Source organism: Muscardinus avellanarius (genome assembly GCF_963383645.1).
Source record: "Muscardinus avellanarius genome assembly, chromosome: 11".
NCBI classification, from domain to species: domain Eukaryota; kingdom Metazoa; phylum Chordata; class Mammalia; order Rodentia; family Gliridae; genus Muscardinus; species Muscardinus avellanarius.
The window spans coordinates 22,775,763-22,799,277 of NC_137797.1; the positions used below are offsets into that span (position 1 = coordinate 22,775,763).

At 40.6% G+C, this 23,515-nt stretch overlaps 2 pseudogenes across 2 annotated transcripts; one reads left to right on the forward strand and one right to left on the reverse strand.

Annotated features, from left to right (window-relative positions):
* The first annotated feature begins 12,964 nt into the window (after positions 1 to 12,964).
* LOC308269434 (aurora kinase A-like) lies at positions 12,965 to 20,324 on the forward strand (annotated as a pseudogene). Its single transcript has 3 exons — positions 12,965 to 13,074; positions 19,346 to 19,914; positions 20,185 to 20,324. The product of its transcript is annotated as an aurora kinase A-like (transcript).
* Positions 20,325 to 22,588: 2,264 nt separating this feature from the next.
* LOC308270497 (heterogeneous nuclear ribonucleoprotein D-like) lies at positions 22,589 to 23,515 on the reverse strand (annotated as a pseudogene). The gene has a single exon. The product of its transcript is annotated as a heterogeneous nuclear ribonucleoprotein D-like (transcript).

The window sequence follows — 23,515 nt, forward strand, 5'->3', positions numbered from 1 at the left end:
CAAGAGAGGCTGTCAGCCTCACATCACAGCTCTGGAGCAGGAAGGCTTTATTTAAAATGTGATGTTAACCAATTAGCGAAGACTTTCCTGTTGATGAAAATAAAACAGAATGGAATGCGTAGTAGTGACTGTTCTAAAAACAGTTTAGAAAGTATTAGGTACGAGCATTATGATCTTTTGATTGTTTTGTATATTAGGATTTTGCCTTCTCTTAAACTGGTATTATTTGGGGGAAATCCGCGCCCACTGTAAAATAACTACATGCCTAATAGAAAGTAGATGTCATTTCCTGATTTTGATATCTCATCTTGAGGGAGGCATTTTTTAAAAAGATAAATGAAAACCTGTTGTGTTCACACAGATTGCTGAATTTATTTCTATTTGTTAATAATTTACTATTATTTACAAAGATTCAGAAGGTTACATTTTAAATGTTATTAAAATTATGTACTTGAATCTGTAATTATTTAATTACTGTAAAATGTCCAATCAAATTAATTATATAATGAGTTTAAGAACTCTGAAAAATCTTCACAGTACTGAACTTATGAAGTAACTTGAAAATGTGAAAAAAATCACTTTAAATAATGGGTAAATTGTGTAAGTAGAAGCTATAATTTTCAACAAAACATGGTACAATTGTAAAATAAAAGCACAAATATTAGCATATATGGCCAAGTGATTTAAAAAGAATTACTGGTACATTCCTTGAAATTTTTATTGTTAGAAGTAAAAGAGTAACTGTCTTGCTAAATTTGGCAGCATTAATAACTATAATAATTTTAACTACTATTTATATTATTTCTTTATCTTTCCTCTTTGAGGAGAATATTTTCAGAGAATTTGCTTTTCATGCACATAAAATAATTTCATACCTTTCTTGTAGTATCATATTAGATGGATGTTGGCACACACCGAATTTATAAAGCTAGTTTTGATTAAAGCTCTGATATATATTCAAAATTTATCAGTGACACAGAGTATCCCTATAAATAAGAGTCATTGGTAAATTTTGAATTCTGTTTTTTTAGGAATTAAGGTTGGAAATGACATGAGAAAGAATCTAATTATGCATTATGAAATAAAAGTTCATGGTGTTTAAGACATAGGCTTTTGAAGATTTAAAATATATTTCTGATAATTAAATTTAGTGGTGTCTATTTTAAAATTCACATTCTTAAACATAAATATATACAAGAAGGAAATGAAACAACTGGACTATTCTCTCTTTAAGATACTTGAAAATTCAAAACCACATTGCAACACTTTATGGTGCTTTGCTTGTTTGGTTTGCTGTTGACTTATATTGCCATCCCTATATCTGAGTGCTTGGGGCTGGGGATACATATTTTAGTTACATTAAGTGTTGGAGTGATTTCAGTTTTATTGGAAACAGTATTGGCTTTTTTTTTTCTTCCTCTGTGTCATCCATTTTCATTGATATTACTTAAAAATACAACACTGAGCTAGGCATGATGGCCACTCCTGTAATCCAGATCACAGGTTGAAATCGGCCGCTGTGACTTATCCAGTCTCTCAGCAACTTAGTGAAATCCTGTTTCAAAATAAAAAGGATAGGGGCATAGCTCAGAGGTAGAATGCTTCTGGGTTCAATCCTCGGTACCACTAAAAATAAAACACTTTTGGAGGAGTTGAGAATATAGCCAAGAACAAATTGTTAATATTTACCTCAGAATATTTAAACAATTGTGTTAAACTGTGTTAATCTAAAACTGTATAATGCCCTTAGATTAAACGCAGGGATCTGGTTGAAGAGTTGAAATGTATAGCTTATGTCCTTAGAGAACCTTTGATTTGTAGGTATAAAGTCAGCAAAAGCAGTCTGTTCTGAAAAAGAAGATCTGAACTGGACATTAACTTCTGAGCTGGCAGGGTTTATCAGGATTGACTATTCTATGAGTTTTTAGCTTTGATGGTATATTAAAATTGCTTATTGTTATAGAACTGAATGTTTTTCTTATTCCTTTAAGTGTATCTAGCTTTCCTAAAACAAACATAAACAAGAGAGATGATACTAATGTGAACATTCAGTATGCTTCTTTGAGTTTTTCTTATTTATAAGGAATACTATTTTATATTTATAAAAATCATAAAATTCTTCAGAAACATTGTAATTCGCACATCAAACCTCTGAGACGTAGATATTATCCAATTGTTTGAAGTTTGAAAACAAAATAACTATCAGAAAGGACAAGTAAGTGGACCAGAATCATAGTTGGTGACCTGGTCTTTGGTCTTAATGTCTACTAAAGGCTTTTACTTTTGCTTAATCATGAATTCACAGATTTTTGTGGGGAGAGGGAGATCTTTGTCTGTTTTATCTGTTTCCCTTTTTATTTTGACTATAATTTTTTTTGTTTGTTTTTTGTGGGGTTCCTGGAAACCCTTCTACCTGTGGGCTACACTCCCAGACCTATTTTTATATTTTATTTGGAAACAGGGTCTCTTAAGCCAGCAAGGCTGGCTTCGAACCAGCGCGATCCTCCTGTCACCGCCACCCAAGCGCGGGGATTACAAGCGGTGGCCACCACGCCCGGCAACTATAATGTTTTTGTGTGGTGCTGGGGATGGAGCCCTGGGGCATTCTACCTCTGATCTATATCCCTATACTTTTTTTATTTTTTATTTTAAAACAGCCTGGCTAAGTTGCTGTGAGCCTTGCTAAATTACTGAGGCTAACTTTGAACCTGTGATCTTCCCATCTTAGTCTCCCACGTACTGGGATTATGGTTATGAGCCACCATATTCAGCTAGAAAGACTATAATATTTTTAATAGTGTGTGTATGTGTATTGATGGATATGTGTTAGTATATGTACATTATTCAAACTACTTAAAAGATCACGAAGCTGGGCATGGTGACACACACCTGTAATGCTAGAACGTGGGAGGCTGGGACAGGAGGATCACAGTTTTGAAGCCAGCCTCAGCAATTTAGCTAGACCCTGTGTTATAAAACGGGGCTTAGGGGCTGTTTCATGGGTAGAATGCCCCTGGGTTCACTCTCCAGTACCACAGGAAAAAAAAGGAAGGAGGGAGGGAAACAATTTTTGCTTCATTAATTTAACCCCAAACTAGTTAGCAACGTGAAAAATACAGGAATAAACCTATGATAAACCTAGATGTGGTTTTTAAATGACTTTGAATTAGAAACAAGGTTATTTTACCTTGAAAAAAATTTTTTTTGGTTAATTCTCTGACAGGTATATAGTAATGATCAGAGGGTGGAAGTGGTAATTGTGCTTTTTTTGTGTGGGGGGCATCTTTTCTTTTTATTTTTAATTCATAAGAAAATCCATCTATATTTGTGGTGTATAACGTGATATTTTGATATGTACACAGATGGAGCGGCTAAATCAAGCAGCTTACATATACGTTACCTCACGTACCTCATATTCTCTGTGTGTGTGTGTGTGTGTGTGTAGTAAGAACATTTAAATCTACTCTCAGCAGTCCTTGCCCCCACACTGGGAATTGAACCCAGGGGCACCCTACCACTCATCTAGATCACCAGCCCTGTTTATCAGGGACAGTCTTACTAAGTTGCCAAGGCTGACCTTGAACGTGCTGTCCTCCTGCCTCAGCTGCTGTGTACCTGGGACTGTAGGACTGTCATTTTCACCGCTTACCCCTAAGCTGCCACGGGCACCTTTTGCATGCCTTCCTGCAGTCGTCTGGCTGGACCTCCTGTAGCTACTCTGGCCCTCTCAAGACTCAGTCTCTTTCCTCTAAGTAGAATTCTTTCTTTTGTAACTTTTTTTTAACATTAAAAATGTATTTTCTTACATTCTTAGAGGCTAGAAGTCCAAGGTCAGTTCTGCTGAGGCCTCTCCTCGGGCTGCAGGTGGCCTCCTCCTCCACGCCTCGTCACGTGGTCTTCCTCTTCTCTGCTGTCCCTGGAGTCTCTCATGGCCAGGTTCTTTATTCTGTGAAGGTACCACTTTACCTTCCACATGTTGATTCCGTCACTTCCGTAAAAGCCTCATCTCCACACGCAGTCACATCCTGACCTTAGGCCTCAGCACATGGATTCAAGGAGGTGGAGTGCATTGCAGTTCAGAATGAGGACACACTTTTATTTATTTATTTTTTTTCAAAGTAAAACTTATGACATTTTACGTACCCCAAGTCTCATTCCTAGTTTGAAACACTTAAGTGTTCTTATGTGGCCCATGAGGTCTGATATTATGTGAGTTAACAGATATTAAATGAGTTAATATCTTAGAACACTGGTAGGCACAACACTTAAAAACGCTCTGTAGCGTTTCATTACCACTTAGCCTCCTTCTGTAGAGTGTGTTAGTCTGGGCTCCACCTTCTTAAGTATCTAGAGTGAGAATTACAGCACTTCGCTCATCATAAGACTTGGTTTGGAGTCTTTTTTTTCTTTCTTTTCTTTCTTTTGGCAGTGCTGGGGGTCCAGCCGATCGTGCAACCTTCGTTCATGCTGTTCCACCGGCTTCAAATACGTATCCCTCCCCATCGCCTTGTTAATTCCTATTTGCCTTTCAGATCTCAGCGCATTCACTTTCTTAGGGAAACAGTCCCCGTTTCCTGCCACAGAGTAAGAACAACAGTGACACATCCTCACGCGACCACGAACCTCTAGAACTTAATGCCTTGCAAATTTATTTGCATTTCGATGAATGTTAGAACTAGCAGATTGTAAACTCCACGAGGGCAGGAACTGTGTTTTTTCCATCGTTCAACTTTGTATTTCTTACTCCTGGCACATAGGGGGTGCTCAGTAAATTTATTGAAAGAATAAAATGAATGGACGAGGCATCAAGGAGGTTCTGCAGGTTCTGACTTGCTGTATTTGGATTGAAAGGAGATACTGCACAGGCAGAAAGGTAGTTGGGAGGAGGCGCGTGGGAGCATGTGTGGCACCATGTTGAGAAATTGAAATACCTGAGCTCCTGGTTGATTTGTCACAACGTGGAAAACAAGCGCGTGGCATCAGGGTGTGCTGCGGTGCCAGGGTGTCAGCTGGCTTTGACTGTAACATATGGTGTTGTGGCTGTTGAGATCTGCCAGTCCCGTTTGCTAAACAGAACAGAAATAAGGCCAAAAGAGGAATCGCAGAAATATTTCCTTTTCAGAAAGCTGATACTCAGAATTAATTTTAGTTGTGCCTAACTCCTTGCACTGCAGACAATCTCATTTTAGCTAGAAGTGCTATGGAAAATAAATCTCGAGCCATATTTTTTCTCCTAGAATATATTAATTATCAAAAGTTAGATCTAAATTCTAAACCGGGCGTGGTGGCGCACGCTTGTAATCCCAGCATTCGGGAGGCTGAGACCTGGAGGAACGCAGTTCATGGACAGCCTCGGCTACTTAGTGAGGCCCTCCGCAACTCAGTGAGACCCGGTTTCAAAATAAAGAATAAAAAATAGAGCAGGGGTGTAGCTCGGAGGTTGAATGCCTCTAGATTACATTCCCAGACCCCCCCACCCCCCAAAGTTAGAATTATATAGTATATAAACACTAAAACAGTAACATACATACTTTATTTGGTTTAGTTTAGTACTAGGGATTGAACCCAGGGGCATTCTACCACCAAACTATACACACATAGCTCTTCCCCCACTTAGTTTTTAAAATTTGAAACAAGATCTTGCTGATTTGCTGAGGCCTAGCCAACTTACTGAGGCTGGCCTTGAACCTGCAATCCTCCTGTCTCAGTCTTCCAAGTACTGGGTTTATAAGCTTGTGCCCCCATGCCTGGCTAAAGCAGTAATGCTTTAAGAACTTAATATCATTAAATTATAATACTTGACAAATTTTGTTTTGATTCTTGTAGTCTTTTTTGAGAGGAACAAAAATTAACATGATACAAAATGTAAGTGTGATATTTCTTGATGTATGTATGAATTAAATGGAGAGAAATCCATGTTAGTGTTAAAATATTGAAATTTATCATCGATGTTGCCAACTTTATTGTGTATTCTAGCAAATTCAAGTTTTAGGGAAGAATATTGAGAAATGTGAAATCAAATTCATGTCTTCTGCTTTGTATATATTATAAAATGTGTAATAAGCTCTTTGATTTAGAGGACAATCACTTCATTACTAAGAAAAATCTGAGTTTTTAAAAATTAAGAAACCATTTAGACAAAAAGGCTAAATACTATATAACATAAATTCATTATTTTCAGTGTCCCTCATGTCATCACTCAGAAGACAATTTGTTTTTTTTTTATAAATTGTACAAAACTCTGGCAAAGTGAGATTTCTCATGTTCTTGACTTAACTCTTCACTGACTATGTTGAAAATTACTTGAATATTTTAGAAGCTAGGAGTACAGTAAGGTGTTGAGCAAAACATTTTGATTAATAATGACAAGAACCTTAAACCCTCAAGAATGAATGAAATTTTAAAATGGACAGATGAGCAAAGGTTAAATAAGAAAAGGATAGATCAGAAGTATTCCTGAGTCAGGCATGGTCGCTTATGTCTATATTCCCAGGACTCGGAAGGCTGAGACAGGAGAATCACAGTTTTGAGGCCAGCCTCTACTTAGCAAGACCATGTTTCAAAATAGAAAATGAAATAGGGCTGGGAGGGTACGTCAGAGATAGAATGCCTCTGGGTTTGACCACGAGTACCAAAAAAAAAAAAAAAAAATTAAGGTCTCCTTATCAGCTATCTGAGAACTACTAGATGCATATGTGAGCTTTTTCTATAATCTTATTAGGGACCCAGTTAATACTTGCAAGGTTTACATGTATCATTAATAGTTTCCCTTCTCCAGTTTTTTGCCTTCTGGAAGAATTCATTGTTAACATTTTTTATTATTTAGCCTTCAACTTTTATCTTAATCTGCTTTTTGAGTAGTTTCATTAATATGCCCAGATGCCATTTTAGTGTGACCAATTTTGAAGATTGAAGCATGAAGAATATAAAAATATACACTGGTGATATGTATTTACTTTTCCTTCCCGTACAGTCATTTGTGCACTGCATATTATAAAGTCAAATAATAAATCATGGCATTTTAAGAGTTGGAAGGAAACTTGAGACCTCTCCAGCTCAAGGCCCTCACCAGAGTGTATCCAGAATACTCCCAGCACAAGCCTTCACGTTATAGTGAAGTTTTTTGTTTGTTTGATTGATTTTTTGCTGTATAGGAGATGGAACCCAGGGGTTTTCTACCTCTGGGCTACACTCCCAGACCTGTTGTATATTTTATTTGGAAACAGGGTCTCACTAAGTTGCTCAGAGCCTTCCTAAGTAGCTGAGGCTGGCTTCCAACCTACGTGATCCTCCTTTCTCAGCCTTCCAAGCACTGGGATTACAAGTGCGCACCACCATGCCTGGCTGTCTCAAAAGACTTTTTAACCCTAAGTAAACTTGGGAGGCTGAGACGAAAGGACCACAGTTTTGAGAACAGCCTCAGCACTTGGCAGACTCTTAGCAACCTAGTAAGACTGTTTGAATGAATGAATGAATGAATGAATGAATGAATGAATGGATGGTGGTATAGCTCTGCAGTTGAGTGCGTCTGTTCAATTCCCAGTAACACACAAAAAAAGACGTGGTTTCCAAACTACATCTTTGTCATTTAGAGGTTTCCCAATTTGCCAATGTTTCTCTTCAAATTTATATAGTGAGTATGCTTTTGTCTATAAGTAAAGCCCAGTTAAAAGTATTACCTAGAAAATGATTTAACTATAAATATTGATTATTTCATATGACAAAATAGTGCAGCATCTAAAGATGAGATGGTTTCAGGTGCTTTTTCGTCTTTTGGTATCGGGGACTGAACTAAGGACTATTTTACTCTGAGCCATACCCCAGCCCTTTTTTATTTTTTTGAAACTGTCTCAGTAAGTTGGCTTGCCATGTTGCTGAGGTGGCCTTGAACTGTGATCCTCCTGTCTCAGCCTTCCAAGTGCTGGGATTACGGGTGTATGGCCTGACTCCAGATGCTTCTTGTTGGTGTTATCAGGAACCCAGATTTTTATGTCTTGCATCTCTACCATCCTCAATGCAGGGGATTTTTATCCTCATACTTAATCTCCTGTTTGCAGGAAGCTCTTAGCAAAACCTCTGTGAATATAACCATATGCAAAGGCCAGGGAAAGCACTCTCCTGCACACATTTCTTTTTAAGTCACACTCTCTTCCAGGACTTCCTCAGTGGCCTTCTTTCATTTCACTGAACTCTAATATATTGCATTCCTGCCTAAAGCCTCATTATTTAGGTTTAATCACTCCTCAGCCTGGTGTACTGATTCTACCCTGAACATGGTGACCAGAGGAGAGAACCCAGTTAAAATTGGGCTTCTGCCTACCAGGAGGGCAAGGAAGAGGATAGATTTGAGTAAGTCATCAACAGTCTGCTTCTCACCAAAACGGAATACTTACACCATGTAGTCTGGATTGATGAGGAATATAATGGGACTATGGCATTTATGCATTAACTTAATAAACACATTTGAAAAGAAGTGGTCATAGCCAGGCACAGTGGTATCCCAGCCACGTGGGAGGCCAAGGTAGGATCATAAATTCAACTTAGCCAGACCCTGTCTCAAAACGAAAAGGGCTGGGAATGTAGCTCAGTGGTAGAGCGCTACTGGGTTCAATTCCCAGTATTGTGAACAACAAGGCAAAGTTCTTTTGTGGCAGGCAATGGGCCTGCTGTTGGAAGACTGCCTCCTTCCCTGCCCACATGAGTTCAGTCTAGTGGGGGAGAGAGACAAAGTCAATCGCAGTATGATTAAAAAAAAAATACTATGGGAAAGTAAGTAATGTAAGCTAGTCTTGGAGAACCAAAGCCTTCTTAGAAGACATGATGTTGAAGCTAAAGTCTGTAATAAGTGTCAGCCACAGGGTCCATTGCTGAGCAGGGGAACAGCTGGAGACAAGTTGGAGCATAGACAATGCCAGGTAAGGAGCAACTACAGGTCCAGATATTGTTTCTTTTAGGGTCAAGATTATCTTTACTTGGTTTTTAGGCTACTTATCTTTCTGTAGCTGATTTGTAACCATCAGACTTTTTCATCCAAGTGTATGCCTGCTGAGTCAGGTTTCTCCTATATGTTTGCAGTTACTTTTTTTTAATCTTAAAATAAACCTCACTTTATTTTTGTTTAGGCTCAGTATTTATTAGGCCAGGAGTCAGAAGTATTTTTTCTGCAAAGGGCCAGATGAACTATTTTGTAGTCTCTGTTGGCAGCTACTCAACTCTGCCAGTAGATTGAAATTAGCTGTAAATAATAATATGTACAAACTCTTCTCTAAACCTAGCTTACCTGTAGCATTCTGGTCCCAAGGTCACTTACACCCAGCACTAGGAAGGCGATCTGCCACCTCATTGTAGCCTGTCTCACGTAAGGAGGATGACACGGGAAGGACGTGACACAGTGTGGGTCTTTAATTCAGTGATTTTATTAACTGTATGGACTTCACCAGAGTAACCGGGCTAAGCTACTCTCCAGATGCCTAAGTTATGGATTTGTTCACTGTGGACTTTTCATCACTATGACAAATATCTGAGAAAAACAAAGGCAAAGCTTACTTTGTTATGGTTCAGAAGTTTCAGTCAATGGCACGCTGGCTCTGTTTCTTTGGGCTTGAGGCAAGGCAGAGCATCATGGCAGAAGGGCGTTGCAGAGGAAGGCTGCTAACCCCACGGCAGTCAGGAAAGCCAGAGAGAGAGAAGGAGGAACCAGGGACAGGCAATACTCTTCTAGAGTGTGCCCCTGGTTCCTCCTTCCTCCACCTAGGCTCTACCCACTATGATTTTCACCACCTCCCTACAGTGCTATCAAGTTAAGAATCCATCAGTGGATTAACCTCTTGATGAGATCTCAGCCCTCATGATCAATCACTTCCCCAATGCCCCGCCTCTGGACTTTGCTACACCGGGCACTATGCAAGCCTTCAGCCCATGAGCCTTTGGAGGACAGTCCAGATCCAACCATACCACCACCCACTCCTTACATCTCTGCCCAGATTCCCAAGCAGGCCTTCTTGAATGACCATACAGTTTTCCCTTGATTAACTCACACCACAAGTTACTTAGTGCCCTTAATACATCATTGTTCTTTCTTGCCCCTTTTGGGGGAGAACTCTAATTAAAGTTTTCTTCTAGGTTCTGCATACTATGTCTTTCTAGAAATAACGTGTATGTGAAAACTGGATATTCCTTTCCTCTTATAATCCACAGCAGGCATTTGTTAAACTGACCTACATTTCACCCTTTTTATTAGTTTCCTACTGCTGCTATAACAAACTACCACAAGACAGTAGTGAGACATCCTGGTACAGCTCAGCTGGGTCATTTATTAATCAAAACCCGAGAGCAAGGTGTCCTCAGGGCTGCATTCCTTTCTGGAAGCTCTGGGATGGGTCTATTTCCTAGTTTATTCAGGCCGATGGCCAAAATCAATTCTCTGCAGCTTTAGGATTGGCATTCTCTTTCCTTTCTGCCTGTGGGAGGAGTAGTCCTTAGCTTCTAGAGACCAACCACATGCCTTTTTTTTGATCCCCTTCCTTCACTTTCAGAGCAACAGCAGGACAAGTTCTCAGATGCCAAGTCCTTCTGACCTCATCTCCTCTGCTGCTACCTGGAGCGGGTCTTCTGTAAAGGGCTTCTAGGATAGATTGGGCTCATTGGATAATCAGGATAATCTTTCTATTATGACATTTGTGGCTTTAGCTACTTCTGTAAAGTCCCTTTTGCTGTGTAACTTACAGATTCTGGGGAGGGAGATAAACATCTTTGAGACCATTCTGCCTCATACCTCTTTATACTTCTGGTTGTATTTTTTTTTTTTAGCACAATTGCTTAAATTGTCCACCAAGTTCTCATATCCCCCTTCAATGCATTTTTTACATATACTAAATACTTTTAAATTTTATTTCTTTTTATTCCCTGAGTACACAAATTACTTAGCAGTGTGTATGTGTGTGTGTGTGTGTGTGTGTGTGTGTGTGTGTGTGTGTGTGGTACTGGGGGTGGAACCCAGGGGCTTTCTACCTCCAGGCTACACCCCCAGCCCTATTTTATATTTTATTTGGAAACAGGGTCTCACTAAGTTGCTGAGAGCCTCACTAAGTAGCTGAGGCTGCCTTCGAAGCTGTGCGATCCTCCTGTCTCAGTCTCCCAATCCCTGGGAGTTACAAGTGTGCGCTGCCACACCCAGCTTCAAAGTTTATATTCTAAGTAAACACTTTTTTCATTTTTAAAATACGTTTATTTTTACATCATAACTATACATCACACCGAGATGTCGAATGATAGGGATATACATGCACACACTCTTACCCAGTAGTGGATATCATCATTAAAAACACAAAGCCAGGCATGGTGGCTCATGCCTGTAGTCCCAGTACTTGGGAGACTAAGGAGTATGGTGGGTTTGAAACCAGCCTTAGCAGCTGAGATTCTGTTTCAAAATGAAAAATGAAATAGGGCTGGAGATGTATGCAGAGGTAGAATGCCCCCTGGGCCCAATTTCCAGTACCATACAACACAAATTTTTTTTTACGTAAGTCCACATCTTGTTCTTTTAATTCATTTCTCTTAAATACTAAGGAACATTAAGCTTAAGTATGGTGTGTTTATGTATGTGTGTTTGTGTGTTTGTTTACTGGGGGTTGAACCCAAGGGCATTCTACCTCTGAGCTATACTCCTAGCCCCATTTTTATTTTTTTATTTTGAAACAGTATTACTAAGTTGTTGAGGGCCTTGCTAAGTGTATATTTTGTTTTATAAATTTGTTTTCACTGTTGGGATCTCAGCATTTTACCTTTCAATTATATGGGCTATTTATAGAAACGCTGTTAAAACTACTCAACTATATCACATTTATGAAAAATATGATGTAATACATTTTAGTTGGTACACAGTACTTGTAAATTTCATTGAAGAAAGAAAGGAAACCTTTCAAATAATCTGAAACCAAAGTATATTTGTTATTCCTTAACTTTTTTATTTTCACCGCTTTTAAAGTTTGTTTTGTTTGTTTTGTTTATGGTACTGGGGATGGAACCCAGGGGCATTCTACCTCTGAGCTACAGCCCTGCCCTATTTTTTATTCTTTATTTTGAAACAGGGTCTCACTGAGTTGCAAAGGGCCTCACTGAGTAGCTGAGGCTGTCTGTGAACCACAATCCTCCTGTCTCAGCCTCCTGTCTCAGAAGGCTGGTATTATAAGCATGTGCCTCCACACCTGGCTCTAAAATTGTTTCTTCATATTGTTTTAAAATGTACAATCCTATAGAAAACTTGAGAATTAGTGTGCTTATTATTCCTCAGTATTTTTTCTCTTTTTCCACAATAATAGAATCCCCAGTTTTCAGGTAGTTGCTTGGAGATATATGTATTTATATAGCTATAAATGTATGTGTGTATATATATCCAGAAGGTATGCCTATCTATCTATCTATCTATCTATCTATCTATCTATCTATCTATCTATCTATCTATCTTGCGGGTCTGGGGATGGAACCCAGGGGCATTCGACCTCTGAGCTACACCCCTGCCCTATTTTTGATTATTTTTTGAAACATGGTCTCACTAAGTTGTGGAGAGGCTCACTAAGTAGCGGAGGCTGTTAGCGAACCGCCATCCTCGGGTCTCAGCCTCCCGAATGCTGGGATTACAAGGGTTCGCCACCATGTCCGGCTGAAGGTCTGCACATTTAGATGCGTAATATAACTCTAGGCCTCTTGCAGCTAAGGTAACCATGTGACCTAGCATCAGAGTTACGTGCTACTTCTCTCTAAAGGGAGGGACTTGTCTGTATTCATTTTTCCTTTCTACCAGCTGGAATACAGATCTATTTTCTCCCGAGTGATAGGAGAAAAATTAAGAGAGATGGTAGCCCTGAACACCAGTGAAGAAATGAAGGAGGGAATAATAACGTTAAATGCTTCTAAGAGGTAAAAGGAAAAAGGATGAAAAATGAAAGCTGACAGACTTAACAACATGGACATGGTCAGTGACCCGAACTGGAGGAACGGGGACAAGGCCCGTGTAACCCAAGAGAGAATAGAAGGTGAGAAATTGGACAGAATGAGCATAAACAGCTCTTTCAAGTAGTTTTACATTAGAAGAGAAACTATCTGCACAGTTTACAATGGAAACTGAAACACATTTGAAAAGGGCACCATTAATAATTAAGCCAAGAGTTATTAATTAAGTATAAACTGGAACTGTCGTGACAACTGGAAAAAATATTATTGTGGTGAAGGAAATGGGAGAGAGAGGGCCATGACTGGGAGTCGGATAGAGTGCAGGTGTTAGTTTTTTAATCATGGGAACATAGTAGCTAATGGAATAATCTAGAAGAAAGTTTGTGATGGAGTAAAAGGACACCAAGCGATGTCCTTGCATAAGCAAGTGGGGATGGTATCTGGTGCATGATTTAAGGGTTGCTTTAGCGAGGAGCATGTTTAGAAGACACTGAGGACAAATGCAGGTGGGTGAGCTGGTGTGGTCATGGAGCTGGTGGAAAGTTCTCTATTCTCTCCTTGAAACAGCACAGGATTAGTGAAGAGGGGGATATTGAGAAAGAATATGAAGAATTTTATGGAAAATGAATGAATGGAATAAAGAAATACAATGAGATTGCCAGGCAACATCAGGGTCTAGTTGGTTAGTCTCATGTGTTGGAAGTGACCAGTGAACACAGTTGTGTGTTTTTCTTTTTTTTTTTTGATCTGGGGTTGGAACCCAGGGGCATTTTACTCCCGAGCCACACCCCCTGCCCTGTTTAACCGCGATCCTCCGGTCTCAGCCTCTGGAATGCTGGGATTACACGCATGCACCACCATGCCCGGCTAGTTGTGTGTTTTTCTACAGTCTGCTAGACAGGAAAGAAAATTGAATCTATTGAGGGTTTATTGTTAATGCAAGTACAATAAAGTAAGAGGAAGGCAGGAGTATTCAGAGTATAGGCAGAGGAATGACTTTATTTGACCATTCAATAATTTTATCATGATTGTATGATTTAACCTGGCATATTCACTGTTTTTTGTTTTTGTTTTTGTGTATGTGTTACTGGGAATTTAATCCAGGGGCATTCTACCTCAGACCTCCACCCCCAGTCCTATTTTTAATTCTTTATTTTAAAACAGATCTCACTAAGTTGTGGAGAGCCTCACTAAGTAGCTGAGGTTGACTACAAACCTGCAATCCTCTTGTCTCAGCCTCCCACGTAGTAGTGGAATTATAAAGCATGTACCACCATGCCCAGTTATGATTAGTTTTTAGGGCCCCTGTAACAAAGTTCCACATACTGGATGGCTTAAAACAGCAGAAATTTAGTAGAGTGTGGTGGCACACCCCCGTAATCCCAGCAACTCTGGAGGCTGAGGCAGGAGGATCACATGTTCAAGGCCAGCCTGGGCAACTTAGGAAGACCCTGTTTTAAAATTAAAAAAAAAAAAAAAAGGTCTGGAGATGTAGCTCACTGGTAGAGTGGTCTTGGGTTCAGTCCTCAGTAAACACACACACACACACACACACACACACACACACATAGAAATTTTTTTTTTCTTTTTTTTATTTTATTTATTTATTTATTTATTTATTTATTTTTAATTTATTTATTTTTATTGGTGCACTGTATTCATACATCATAGTAGGATACATACTTTTGTAGACATACATGCACACTTTTCCCAGTCAGCCCCCACCCAATCCCCACCCCATTCTCTCCCTATCCCTCCCTCCCATGCTTGGCTTAGTAGTTGACATCTAGTATTATGGCAGTTTATCTAAAATTAAAAATGATAATCTCACATAACAGTTTCATTTGTCTGATACCAAGCTTTTGATGACTTAAAGATAACATTTCAATATTTCTTTTTGCTTTCTTTCTTACCAGAGAATATTTTTTTTCTATTTTTAGGTGAAACTATCATATATTTATATATTTATTTTTCAGAAAAAAATCTATCCTAATATGGAATATGGACTCTAGGTACCCAAAATGATCTTGAAAAAGAACAAAGCTAGAAGATATATATTTTCTGATTTCAAACCATATAAAGCTACAATAATTGAAACAGTGTAGTACTATTCTAAAGGCAGATATATAAACCATTGGAGTTAAATAAAAGCCTAGAGCTAAATTCTTCCCTATATTGTCAAGTTATTTTTGACAAGGTTTCCACGAACATTTGGTGGTGGAAGTGATAATCTTTTAACTAAATATTGTTAAAAAATAATAATTACATGGAAAAGAATAAAATTGGACCCTTACCTAATCCCATATACACATATTAACTCAAAATAGATAATAGACCTAAATATAAATCTTAAGACTATAAACTTTTAGGAGAAAATTTGGGTCATAAAACCTCACAACATTGAAATTGGCAGTGATTTCTTGGTTATGATTTCAATGGCACAGGCAACAGAGGAGTATACAGACTCCCTAAAAAAAAAAAAATTGTATATCCAAAGACAATGTAAACAGAGTTAACAGTTACTAATAGAATGGGATAAAATATTTCCAAATGCTATATCTGAAGCTATATTAATATTCCAACTAGAAATCCTAAAAATTAACAACAATAAAGGCAAACAATACTCTTTACAGATAGGTAAAAGACTAACATAAGTAATGAATCTCCACAGATAACCAATCTTAGTTGTCTGTTGGATGGAAAATCTTGTTTCTCTAGTTCTGATGTGTGTTACCTATTTCTTCTTTGTAGTTAATCTCTTTGAGTATTTTCTCTAGTGCTGGTTTTGAAGACATAAATTCCTTCAGTTTCTGTTTGTCATGGAAGCTTCTTATTTCTCTATCTAATTTGATAGAAAGTTTTGCTGGGTAGGAAATTTTTGGCTGGAAGTTATTTTCTTTCAGAGTTTGGAATATGTTACTCCAAGCCCTTCTGGCTCTCATAACTTGGTTTGGGAAGTCTGGAGTGATTCTAATTGGTTTGTCTCTGAATGTCACTTGGCCCTTTGATTTTGTTGCCTTTAAGATTCTCTGCTTGGCTTCCACATTGGTCATTTTGACAATTATGTGGCGTGGGGATCCTCTTCTTCTATCCTGTCTAAAGGGAGTTCTATAAGTTTCCTGGACCTGTGTATCGACCTCTTGCTCTATGTCTGGAAAATTTTCTGCTATTACTTCCTTGAAGAGATTGTTGATCCCTTTGGTTTCACTTTCTTTTCCCTCCTCTATTCCAATTATTCTTAGGTTAGCTCTCTTAAAATGGGCCCATATTTCTTCAATATCAGATTCCTGCTGTCGGATATTTTTTCCTAGATTAGAAACTATGCATTCATTTTTAGAATGATCATCTTCTAAGAGCGAGATTCTGTTCTCCATGTGTTCTAATCGGTTGTTTGTGCTTTGAATTGAGGCCTTTACTTCATTAATTGCATCCTTTATCTCTTTTTGGCTATCTCTGAGTTCTTTTCGAAGCACCTCTATTATTTCTACAGTTATTTTCCTGATTTGATCTTCTAGAAATCTCTGATTTTCTGTTTTATCGGGTTCTGATGTTGTGGGGTTGTGGGCATTTATTGCTCCAGTATTATTCCTCTTTCCCATGATTTCGGATGTTTGTGCCTTCTCTGGGTTCTTCCCTTGGGTCACTATGACTTCACTTAAGGTGCTCTGGATCTCGAGTCAGTAGTATCTCAGACCCCACTACTCCTTTACTGGGTTTTATCACAGAGTCTCCGACCCAGAGAGTCGATAGAGGCTGCTTTAGACTGTGGGGGGGTGCCAGGTTGGGCGTTCTCCTATGGTGTGATATCTCTGCCACCGCCCCTCCCCCACTGGGTCAAGTCCCAGGGAGTACAGTACTGGGATTTCTCCTCTGTGGCCCGCAATTTGACTCACTGTTCTTGAGTACGCAGATGTAGCTGTACTGGCCTTGCTGGATTTGGTGCTGCTGCCGCCGGTGGCAATATGGTGCCGCTGCTACGCCCTCGGCTGTGGGGCTGGTGTTTTTCTTCTTGGTTTTGGTTTCCACTCTGAATCCCTGCAGCGTGTGCTGAGCTCGGCCACTGGGAACTTTAGATGCTCTCTGCGCGGAGAAATCCCGCCTGGCTGTTCCGCAGTGGCTCACCTCGGCTTGCTGTAGCCGTCTCGTGAATTCGCCGGCAGTATGGCGCTGCTGCCGCCGCGTCTGCTGCGTCCTCGGACGATAGGCCGGTTATCTCCTCTGTGGCTCTGTTCTCAGTCCGCTTTCTCTCTGGAGCCTGGTGATTTTTTGTTTCACTGGTGATGGTGTTTTCTGGCTATGAAAGGCGCTGATTTTGTGGTAATGGAGGTTTGTTGTTAGCGGGGCTCTTAAGCCCCGCTTTTCTTGGTCGCCATCTTCCCGGAAGTCTGACACACATAGAAATTTGTCTCATAGTTTTAGAGGGTAGAAATCTGCAGTCAGGATTTTTGGCCAGGTTCCTTCTGAAGCCTCTGGGGAGGTATAGTGTGTGGTGTGTGTGTGTGTGTGTGTGTGTGTGTGTGTGTGTGTGTGCATAATTCTAATTTTTACCTCTATGTTTACATGATCACCTTCCCTTGTGTCTGTTTCCCAATTCCCCTTTAGGGACACCAGTCACACAGGATTAGGATCCACTCTAAAGACATCTTAACTTGACACCTCTGCAGAGCCCCAGTATTCAACTAAGGTCACCGTCACAGGTTCCAAGACTTAGGACTTTAGCATATGTTTTTGGGGACACAGTTCAACCCATAGCACCTGAGCAAAGGGAGAAGTAAGGTCAAAGGGGAAAGGTAGACAGTGCAGTGGTGGCAGAATCAGCAGACTAGGGCTCAGCGCTGGTGAGGGTGCTGGAGTTCGGATCCAAGGGTGTTCTTACTAGGCTTCAATTTTCTCATAATAATGATTTTTTGTCTTTTTGTTGTTGTTGTTGTTCCTGGAGATTGGACCAAGGGATATTCTACCTCTGAGTTATACCTCCACCATCCCCAAACATGTTTTAATTTTTATTTTGAAACAGGGTCTTGCTAAGTTGGCTTCATACCTGAGATCCTCCTGTCTCAGCCTCCCAAGTACTGGGATTACAAGCATAAACCATCATGCCTGACTGTTATATATACTTTAAAAAATTAAACTTTTTTTGCTTGAAACTATTAATATAAGGCAAGATGCAGCTTGGGGAAAGTATTTGCAAAGAGTTTGATCTGACAAAGCATTTGCATCCAGATCTAATTACGAGCTTTTACAATTTAGTAACAAGATAAACAGTAATGGGGGCGGGGAGAGGGAGGGCGGGCAGGCTGGGATGGGAGCCGGCAGGTGGAACATGGCATCTGCAAGCAGTAGCCAGACTCAGCGGGTCTTGTGTACTTCAAATTCTCCTCAGTGTGTTCCTTTGCAAAAAAAAAAAAGCTCGTCTCTAGTCAGAAATCAATTGCTTCTAGTTCAGAGGCATCCAGTGTACCTCGTCCTACCAGCCAGTGAACAATACCCAGAACAATGAGCAGCTCTAGCCATCAGCACTTGAAAATGACCTTGAGAAGGAACCGGTACCAAAACTGAAAAGTGGGTGAGAGTGGCGGCGCAAGCCCATACTTGGGAGGCTGAGGCAGGAGGGTCCCACATTCAGTGATGGCCTCAGCAATGTAGCAAGACTCTCAGGAACCTAGAGAGACCCTGTTTCAAAACAAACAAAAAAAGGCTTGGGGTATAGCTCAGAGGTAGAATGCTCCTGGGTTCAGCACCACGTGAAAAGTGAAAATTCAAAGAAAAGGTGACACTCTTTGGAAGATTTTTATTTATTTATTTATTTATTTTATTTTTGGTGGTACTGGGGTTCCTGGAAGCCCTTCTACCTCCAGGCTACACTCCCAGACCTATTTTATATTTTTGAAACAGGATCTCTTACGCCAGCGTGGCTGGCTTCAAACCTGCGCCATCCTCCTGTCTCCGCCTCCCAAGCGCGGGGATTACAAACGTGCGCCACCATGCCTGGCCCTCTTTGGAAGATTTTGACATCGGTCATCCATTAGATAAAGGAAAGTTCAATAATGTTTACTTGACAAGAGAAAACCCAAGCAAATTTATTCTGGTCCTTGGACTGTTGTTTAAAGCCCAGCTGGTGAGCATCAGCTCAGAAGAGAAGTAAAATATAGTCTCTCAACATCATATTCTAGGCTGTATAGTTTTTTTTTTCCTTTGCAGTACTGGGGATAGAACCCAGAGGTTTTCTACTTTTGAGCTACCACCCCAGCCCTATTTTTTATTCTTTATTTTGAAACAGGCTCTCACTGAGTTGCAAAGGGCCTCCCTAAGTAGCTGAGGCTGGCTGCGAACCACAATCCTCCTGTCTCAGCCTCCCAAGTGCCGGGATTACAAGCGTGTGCCACCATGCCAGGCTCCTGTATAGTTACTTTTATGATGCTATTAGGATTGCCTAATTTTAGACTATGCACCACTTGGAACAATCTATAGAGAATTTCTAAGATTGATGAGCAGAGATCTGTTACTTATATTACAGAATTGGCAAATGTCTTATTGTCATTCAAAGAGAATTGTTTATAGAGACATGAAGCCAGAGAACCTGCTTCTCAGGTCAGCTGGAGAGCTTAAAGTTGCAGATTTGGGGTGGTCATTACATGCTCCATCCTCCAGGAGAACCACTCTGTGTAGCACCCTCGACTGCCTGTGCTCCGAGATGCAAGATGAGAAGGTGGGTGGATCTCTGGAGCCTTAGAGTTCTTTGTTGTGATGCGTTGGTTGGGAAGCTTCCTTTTGAGGCAAAAATGCCCAGAGACCTACAAAATATGAATATCATGCGTTGAATCCACATTCCCAGAGTTTGTGACAAAGGGAGCCAGGGACCTCATTTCATTTCAAGACTGCTAAAGCATAATCCAAGCCAGAGACCACCACGAGTACTTGAACACTCCTGGATCACAGCAAATTCATCAAAACCATTGAATTGCAAAAAAAAAAAAAAAAAAAAAAAAAGTCAAGGGCCAAGTAGCATATAATCATATTCATGAGGAAGAGAATCTCTGAGCCTGGGCCACGGTTCTGTCTTCAGGAACGTGCTGCCAAATCTTCCCTTGTCAAGGGCCTGGCCTCAACGTGGCGTACCACAGGAAATCACTAGTCTACTGAGCATGCAGGGTGGCGGGCTCCCTGTTGAGAAAGCTCTACTTCAGTAAAAGCAGCACTCGGAGAAGGGGGCTGCTGTTCCTGGCTTTCCAGTCCAGAGGCCAGGTTCCGTGGCAGTGGTCCTCGCAGCTGTGCAGGAAAGGCGCCCTTGCAGGGGGCTACAAGGAGTCTGCTTGTGGGGAAGTGACCACTTGGCCCTGACTCGGCCAGCGAGCTCTACAATCACCTTCTAGTACCTGAGGGTGTGTGTAACTTATTTGGTGGCCAAGCCTTGGAGTACTGTTGGGAGGAATGTGAATGTTTTATATGTTAAAGATTTGTATGTTAAAACAAAACAACAAAAAAAAAAGAGCTGGGCATGGTGGTACACTCCTGTAATCCCAGTACTTGGGAGGCTGAGACAGGAGGATCTCAAGTTCAAGGTCAATTGCAACAATTTAGTGAGACCTTCAACATCTTAGCAAGACCCTATTTAAAAATAAAAATTAAGCCGGGCGTGGTGGCGCACGCTTGTAATCCCCGCACTTGGGAGGCGGAGACAGGAGGATCGAGCTGGTTTGGAGCCAGTCTCGCTGGCTTAAGAGACCCTGTTTCCAAATAAAAGTATAAAATAGGTCTGGGAGTGTAGCCCGTGGGAGTGTATCCCGGAGGTAGAAGGGCTTCCAGGAACCCCAGTACCACCCCCAAAAATTAATTAATTAAAAAATAAAATAAAAATTTAAAAATAGGGTTTGGGGTGTGGTTTGGAGGTAGAATGGCCCTGGGTTCAACCCCCAGTACCAAAGCAAGCAAGCAAGCGACAGACAAACTACATTTGCCAAAGGACTCAACAGATTCCTCTCCTAGATGATCATCTAAGAGAAATGAAACTGTGTTCACACAAAGACTGCACATGTGTTAATAGTGGCATTATTCATAGTAGCCAAACACTAGAAAATAGCCATGGAATGATGACTGTATGAACAAAAGGTGGTATATGTATTCAGCAGAAATAACTTAGCAAATGAGACAGAATATACTGACATTAAGAACAACATGGAAGGCCAGGCGTCGTGGTGCAAGCTTGTAATCCCAATACGTGGGAGTCTGAGGCAGGAGGAGTGCAGGCTCAAGGCTAGCGTTAGCAATTTAGCAAGACCCTGTTTAAACGTGGTGGCGTGGTGGCGCACGCTTGTAATCCCAACATTCCGGAGGCTGAGACAAGAGGATGGTGGTTCAAGAACAGCCTCAGCAACTTAGTGGGGCACTTTGCAACTCAGTGAGACCCTGTTTCAAAAATATAAAGAATAGAGCTGAGTGTGGTGGCGCCTGTTTGTAATCCCAGTACTTGGGAGGCTGAGACAAGAGGATCGTGCAAGTTTGAAGCCAGCCTTAGCTATTTAGTGAGGCTCTCAGTACCTTCATGAGACCCTGTTTCCAAAAATATACATATATAATAGGTCTGGGAGTGTAGCCCGGAGGTAGAGGCCCCTGGGTTTCATCCCCAGTACTGCATAAATTAAAATAAAGTGGGGCTGGGGTGTAACTCAGAAGTGGAATGCCCCTGGGTTCAATCCTCAGTACTAGAAAAAATAAACAACAATATAGATGTGCCTCAAACATATCACGGTAAGTTGGTGAAGAATGAAATCACACACAAAAGACCGATTATGAATAGGAAAGTCTGGGAAATGCTGAAGAACTGCAGAGTGCAGGTCAGGTCTTGCCTTGAAGCTACAGAGAGGAGGAGAGGAGGTGGCTGGGCTGCAGAGGGGGTAAGGAAATTAGGGGCTCTGATTAAAGTGTTCTAGAACATGATTCCCATGGTGGGTGTACAACTCTAAGCATTGTACAACTTTATTTACACTTAAAGGGGGTGAACTTTATGGCAGATAAATTATGCTTCAATAATGGTTTTAAGGGTATATGCATTAAACTACAAGGTGGTTTCTCTCACCAAAAAAAAGAAAGCAAGAAAATATTGTTTTTCAGCAAAGAAACTGTTCCCAACAAGTATCAGTGTAAAATACTTAACAAAATGCCTCCATTTTCTTTTTATTTTTACATAAGGAAGCATTTATTTGAGGATTAACATGAAATCATACAAATAAAATTTGTAGCCGGGCGTGGTGGCACATGCTTGTATATCCCCGTGCTTGGGAGGTAGAGACAGGAGGATTGCACAGGCTCAAAGCCAGCCTCACTGGCTTAAGAGACTCAAATAAAAATATAAAAAATAGGTGTCTGGGAGTATAGCCCGGAGGTAGAAGTGTTTTTAAGAACCAGTACCACCAAAAAAAAAATGTATAAACACAAATCCACATTGAGTCATAACACAGATAGCAAAGGACAAAGTAAAAACAAAACTAAATGGCGGCTGTATACAGTTGGACAGTTGTGTCTTGTACACTAGAAAGTCTTTACAAAATAATACCTTAGGTCAACAGAAGACCAATCTTCAGTGTCATCCTGCAAGATGGTTTTCTTTAGCATCTCCTGTTTTCTCTAATGTCCTCCATTAGTACGGCTGGTAATTATTTCGGTGATTGCCACCGCCTCAAGAGGCTTTGCCGTAAGTGCTTTGTTGACCGCTGTATCTGCATATTCCTGTCCATATCCATAGTTGCCATAGTTATCCCCAGTGTAATCATATCCGCCATGGCCACCATAGTTTTGATCACCACCATGGGCACTATTGTAATCTCCATATCCTTGATCATAAAAGTTATTAAATCCTTGTTTCCAGTTTTGGCCCTGACCTTGGCCTCGACCCCTAGTACCTCCTCTTCCCCAGCCACAGCACCCCTTCCTCCCTTTTGTTATTGCTGTTGCCTGTGTTCCTCTTTGGGTTGTGCAGCTTTGACTTCACACACCCTGGAACCAATTTGATGGTATCTGCTTTCTAACAACTTCTTTACTGGCTCTTCATCTGCATGTGTGCTAAAGCAAAAGCCTCTTCTTCCATTTGTTTTTGTATCCACGGGAAGTTCAATATTTTCAATCTCTCCAAAGGCCCCAAAATATTCTGTAATTTGCTCTTCAGATGTATCCGGGTTCAATCCACCCACAAAAACCTTTTTTAGGGGGCTCTTTCCCTTTTAAAGCTTTGGCCCTTTGGGGGGCTATCAATTTGCCATCCAGTTTATGTTCTTGCAGTTCCAACACCTTATCAACACTAGCAGCATTTTTGAAAAGCACTAAACCAAATCCTCTTGATCTTCCAGTGACTGGATCTGTTTTAATGGTGCAGTCTACAACTTCCCCAAATTGAGACAAATACTTAGATCTTTCTCGTTTGTATCCCAGTTCAAGCCTCCGACAGACATTTTACCATCATCCTGCCGGTGCTTGCTCACATGACGTTGATCTTGGATCCCCCTGCAAACCCCTCCATGTTGCTGTACTCGTTCAAGTCCTCCACGGTGGTGGCGCTGTCAGCAGGGGC